This window comes from Syngnathus leptorhynchus, chromosome 14 (assembly GCF_054491065.1).
Source record: "Syngnathus leptorhynchus isolate UIUO chromosome 14, UIUO_Slep, whole genome shotgun sequence".
Taxonomy (NCBI): domain Eukaryota; kingdom Metazoa; phylum Chordata; class Actinopteri; order Syngnathiformes; family Syngnathidae; genus Syngnathus; species Syngnathus leptorhynchus.
Genome location: NC_141208.1, coordinates 7,776,112 through 7,782,111, shown reverse-complemented (window position 1 = coordinate 7,782,111; position 6,000 = coordinate 7,776,112). Strand labels below are relative to the sequence as shown.

Sequence of the window (6,000 nt, the reverse complement as noted above, 5' to 3'; positions counted from 1 at the left end):
AAAGTATAATGCGGGATTATCTCAATTGTGAGAGCAATCCCATTAATCTTTGGATTTCTTGTGAAAAGCATCTGTCCAAGACATCTAAAGCAATTCCCTCATGGGCATTAAATTGTTCTTCCTCTGAGTAACCTGTTATTTATCACCAGTACAAGCAAATAACAGTAAATCAGAGTATGGAACGGGTCATTTATTCATATCGTTTTCTTTTTTGATAACATAAGACTCACTGTCAAATATCCTGCATTTTAGATCCATAATAAAGATCAGTTTTAACTGACACTGTCAGATATGTATTAAATTAACAATGTTCGAATTTTGATGATGACACATGGAGATTGATTGTTTTGCTTGATAATATTTTTATCATTTCACTAAAATAGAACTGCAATTACAATATATATATATTTTTTTATCTTGACCTCAGTTGAAGGCTGAGGAGGACAAAAATGGTGGCCTGGAAATGGCTGTCAAGATTCATCAGTGAGAGATTGACGCTCAGTCCTGGCTGGCATCAATACCAACACTATGACTTAGGCTTCGACTGCCACTTCGAAACCCATCAATGCTACTGCTCAAAATAAATGGGATTAGTGACACAATTTAGGAACGCTGAAGTTGATTCATATTTATTTTATGGTGTTTGAAAAAAAAAGTCTGTATTCATTTCAAATGGCCATAAGACTGCCCTTTTCTAGTACATCAAATCTCCGTGGTGAAGCCCACGAAATCTTGTCTCATCTCTCTGTCTGAAACTTTAGGTTATTATAATAAAATCTCATCTCTCTTACAAGCTTTTCATCTTGATCCAGATGCATAAATATTATTAGGAACGTTTGATGAATGCAAGAATGACTGTTATTTGGAAAGATCGAGCATATTTCACTGGACAGAATTGTCATTATATTATCCATCCATCTAATTCTAAATTGCTTTTTTTGATGTGGGGGCATATTTGTTATGTTTTATGATTGATAATTTCGTTGAATGTTTTTCTAATGTTAATTTCGTGTTGTTCCATTCTATTCCTCAGTCTTCTTATGTTATTGTGTGCACCAGTGCTCATTTTCCCTTCCCCTTGTGTTACCCAGTCAGCCTCCTCTAGCCCCTTGAGTCTCGTCAGTTTGTTGGTATTTAGTTGCTTGCTTTGTTTCAATCCTACCAAAAGCTCTCTATGATTTTCACGTCAAATGACAGAGGCAGAGATCATTCAGTCGAAATAGCCACTAGTCCCCCTCCAGACCTGCAGGAGGCAGAGAAAAAACCAAACTTCCTGTCAGATGCCAAGGACGGATGGCCATATTGCCTACAGACCAGCATGTGAGCTGGGGGAACAAACAAGGGAAAGTGTGTTAGTGAAAAAAAGGAAAAGCTTAAACTGAGAAATCAAAGAAAAAAAAAAACACCAAAGAGACTCCTTAGTTCCTGGACAAACGCAACAGGTAGGAAATAGACTTGGATAATATAGTTCGGGAAATGCTTAGTTTGTTTGAAATGTTTGGTTTGAGCCACAAGCTGTGTTTATCTTAACTTTGAGTGGCTCAATCAGTTTAAAGTACTCACAAAGGCAAATTGAATGTTTATGTTTGGCATATGTTCATGTTTGAACACTCAGGTACGTCGTTTATTTACTTTAACTTAAGTACGTATGCTTAATTTTTTCCTGGTATATGTATGCAATTACTGAACTTAAACTTAATACAATGCAATGTTTTCTTTGTTTAAGGTTATCAACCTAATCAACCTCTAATTAACCTTGCAATAAATTGCAGAAAGAAAGAGGGAAATCTGATTCTGTCTTGTGTTCTAAGGACCAAGGCCTTTTTTTCAAGTTGGGGCAAAGAACTGGGGAAAGTCAGGACAACTTGACAATGATGATAACTGTACTGTTTGATTTGAACATATTTTGCAGAGAACACTCTAATTTCAAAGTCACTCAACCCAGAGTGTATGCGTTTCATGAAACTGTAAGTGGCACACTTAACTCAACAATGAAATAAAAGCAAAACCAACAGGGTAAAAATTGCTGCATAATGTATACTTAAGTCGCTGCACCAATTCGCCTGTCGAGCTCACGTTCCATCCTGCCCTTGCTCGTGAACAAGCCCTAAAGATAATTGACCTTCTCCACTTGGGGCAGGATCTCATCCCTGATGCGGGGAGGGCATTCCACCCTTTTCCGACTGAGGACCCTGGTCTCAGAGTTGGAGGTGCTGACTTTCATCCTGACCGCTTCCCACTCGGCTGTGAACCGCTCCAGTGAGAGCTGGTGATCACGGCTTGAAGAAGCCAACAGCACTACATCGTCTGCAAAAAGCAGAGATGCGATGCTGAGGTCACCAAACTGGACAACCTCAACGCCTCCGCTACACCTAGAATGTCTGTCCATAGAAGTTATGAACAGAATCAGTGACAAAGGGCAGCCTTCGCCAAGTCCAACCTTCACTGTAAACAAATCCGACTTACTGCCGAAAATGTGGACCAAACTCTGGCATCGGTGATACAGGGATCAAACCCCCCTTATCAGAGGAATTGCCACTCCGTACTCCCGAAGCACCCCCCATGGAACTCCCCAAAGGACATGGTCGAACGCCTTCTCCAGGTCCACAAAGCACATGTTGACTGGTTGAGCGAACTCCCATGCTCCCTTGAGGATCCTGCCGAGGGTATAGAGCTGGTCCACTGTTCCACACTGCTTCTCCCGAATCCGAGATTCGACCTCCCGACGGACCCAGCACCCCTGAATGACCTTACCAGGGAAGCTGAGGACTGTGATTCCTCTGTAGTTGGAACACACCCTCCGGTTCACCACCACCCCAGTCTCCCAATACAAAGCCACTGTTCCCGATGTCCATGCAATGTTATAGAGGTGTGTCAGCCAGAACAGCCCCACAACATCCAGAGTGCCCAGAAGGAGCACTACTACCTAACCCTAACCAGCCACAGTCCGAAAAAGCAATGTGGCGGTCCGATACCTGGCTACAAAAGCTGGCTCTAGAGACTAATAAATTACTTTATATATCTATAAAAATCATCCTAATTAGACTAGACTTTCTCTATTTGTCATTTAACAGAGTATATAGAATACAGAACAAAATGTTTCACTAATAAATGGGTAAATGGGCGTCATTATACATGCTCTCATTACCGTAAAAACAAAAGTGCTGTAAATTGTAAGTATTGTGCTGTAAACTGTTGATTTCCCAAATTTAAACTCCCTCATCAAAGTCGCTGTTGTCAAATTTGTGAATTCTTCAAAACCATGTATTTTTCAAGAGACAACAAGAAGAAACGTAAGCACAACCTCTAAGGCAGAATAATTAAAACCACTTAGAACCTCAGTGAAGTGTGTATCTCAAATCAAGCCTGCTGCTAAAATCAAAGGAGTGTAAGTGTTTTCCACTGGTTGTATTCCCGTTAGAGACAAGGCAATGTTCTTTGATTCCGCCCCCAACCTTGTACCTTTCCTTGTGCTGATATTGTCAGCCCTTGACTTAACAACATATATATGAGGTTTTGTCTTTGGCACTTGGGCAAGCATCAGTGTGTATTGGTTTATGATTGTTTGTCTACTTCAATGACGCCGTAAAGTAACCCTTGCAAAACTTCCATCGAATGAAGCCACAGAAGTATGTTTCCAATGTTGCTGTGTAAATAAACCAGGTGTGTAATATTCGGGATAAGGACACATTTTCAGTTTCTGAAACATTTGCAATAACCACTTTACATGCCTGGATGACAGAGCTACTTGCTCATTTAACTACTCTGATTGAATGACGCATTTACACATTAAGAAATAGATTCTGCTTGTTAATTCTACCATAAACAAAACAAATTATAGTCATCTCATACACCACAGGAATCAAGCAGTAGGTTTCCTCCTCACAAAAAAAAAATGAGTGTTTACCTCTGCTTGTGTTTCTCCAGCGAGACCTTCATGGGTTGTTTTTTTTTCACCATATGCCTGTCTCTTTTTTTCGGCTGTGTCTGCTTATTCATGCGCGTGCGTGTGACGGCAGGCTGCTGTTGGAAAATCTTGTGCGTGACTGACAGCTGACTATGTGCGACGTACAAATTCAGAATGTGCATGCGTGAGGAGAAGCGGGTTTGAGGAAGAAAATGAGAATAGAATAGGAGAACTAGTATTTTATGTAGGACTGTATGAACTCTGTGGAGTGTGCAAGATAAGAGTCAAATGTAACAAGCAAGAGAAAAAGAGTGTAAAACAAAGCTTTTTATTTTATTTTTTATTTTTTGGCCTTTTGTTCAAGGATCAGGTCATCGTCCTGCCTCTTTACGCTCTGCTTGGTGTTGAAGGGATATCATGCAACAGGAGCTATAGATTTTTATTGGGTCTTCTGCAGCAAAATATTCTGCTCTTTTACAACAATGGAAAGAATCACAGAGAATATCTACCATATTAGATCTACCATTATTATTATGAGTTAATTATTATTTTATTATTATTGTTATTAATATTGTATATAATGTCTTTGTTGAATTCTTTGACAACCAAGTCAGTGGCCTGATCAAATCATCAGCACGCACACACAGAGGAAGAATAACAGAAGGCATGCAGACAACATCTTTGGAAATAAAAATGTGCATGCGTATTTGAGACGTGTCCATTGAATTCCAAAAGGTTTAACAATGCATAAGGTGAGCACAATGTGAGATGAATGACACAGAAGGTGTTTTAATAGTCTCTAAATTAATTATATAGATGTACACTTAGCTGTGTCATAGGATATTTCTGGCTAAAATCTCAAGTGGCAGTTGCTTAAGGGGTTTTGCTGCATGCATAGAAAGGTTTGTAATGACTGCAAGCAGTCTCTTTAATCGCGTGACCTTTTTCTTGTGTTGAAGAACACTGTACATTAATAATGATTAGATCCTGACTGATCGTGTCAGTGAGTAGAAGTTATTAATAATCAATAAAGTCTCAATTCTACTGTGCTGCATGCAGCCATGTTTATTTCTTTCTCTTCAAGATAGAAGTCCTCATCATTTCTACAGTGGGGGAAGCACCACTGTCACTTTATAATGAATGTGTACTGTAAAAGCTGAAGCGTCTGCTATCCAGCAAGTTAAAACCAACTTTGGACAGAGGGTCCAAGGTGACATTAATGCAGACAATCTATTAGAGCAACATGAATCAACTGGAGCTCTTTGAGTTAAAGGAGGGTGTGCCAGGCCAGTTCCTGGGCTGTTCTAGAAATGTAATTAAACACGAGCAGCAACAGAACATTAAGCCTCTGCAATGCACTGTCCTCCTGCTTACTTTGCAAAATGAAATTGCATATAAAACAGTCAGCACACATTTTTTTTTAATTTTTTTGAGGACTGCAATTCGCCTTATTTGGGAATTAGCATGGAAATATGATAATTGTTAATATAACTTGTTTAAATAATTTGTTTGAAGTTTAACTAATAACTTGTTTAACATGGTACACTTCATTCACTTCCACTTAGCAGAGCATGTTTTGTTCCCAAAATTTACTTCAAATCAATAAATAATAAATAAAAATTGTTCAATCAAAATGCTGTGAATAAGTAATGTTCTCTGTATGCACAAAAACATCCAATAAAAATGCACCATTCCACCTCTACTAACTGCACACCATTCATAACAGTCTCTTTACAGCAGCCAACGTCTTCCTTCTATGTTCTTTTATAAAAGGTCTCCATTAGTCATTTATTTTGGACCATTACATTACTTTTCTCTTTCATTTAGGCCTGATTGATTTTCTGATGTCAAAGACAGGATGTAATGGATCAGCAGCCATTATGCACTCAATACACTAATGTAAAGTAATTAATCACCAAAAGTGTATGCTGCCATAAGGGGCTGCAACAGATTTGAATCTGTTTACAGAGATTACAAGGGCTTTTTTTTTTTTTTTTTTTTAGAATAGGTCACAATACCAACAAATCAGGATCATGTGTTTTTTTCCTATGAATAATTCCCTAATAAATCAGAATTAATAAAAACTAGTGATG

General features: G+C 38.6%; 1 long non-coding RNA gene across 1 annotated transcript in view; it reads left to right on the top strand.

Moving 5' to 3' along the window:
* Positions 1–1,284: 1,284 nt before the first annotated feature.
* Positions 1,285–6,000, top strand: part of LOC147046385 (uncharacterized) — a 36,265-nt gene continuing 31,549 nt past the window's right edge. The window contains exon 1 of the long non-coding RNA XR_015068208.1: positions 1,285–1,442. This is a non-coding gene — a long non-coding RNA (uncharacterized LOC147046385). The remainder of the gene's footprint in view (positions 1,443–6,000) is intronic.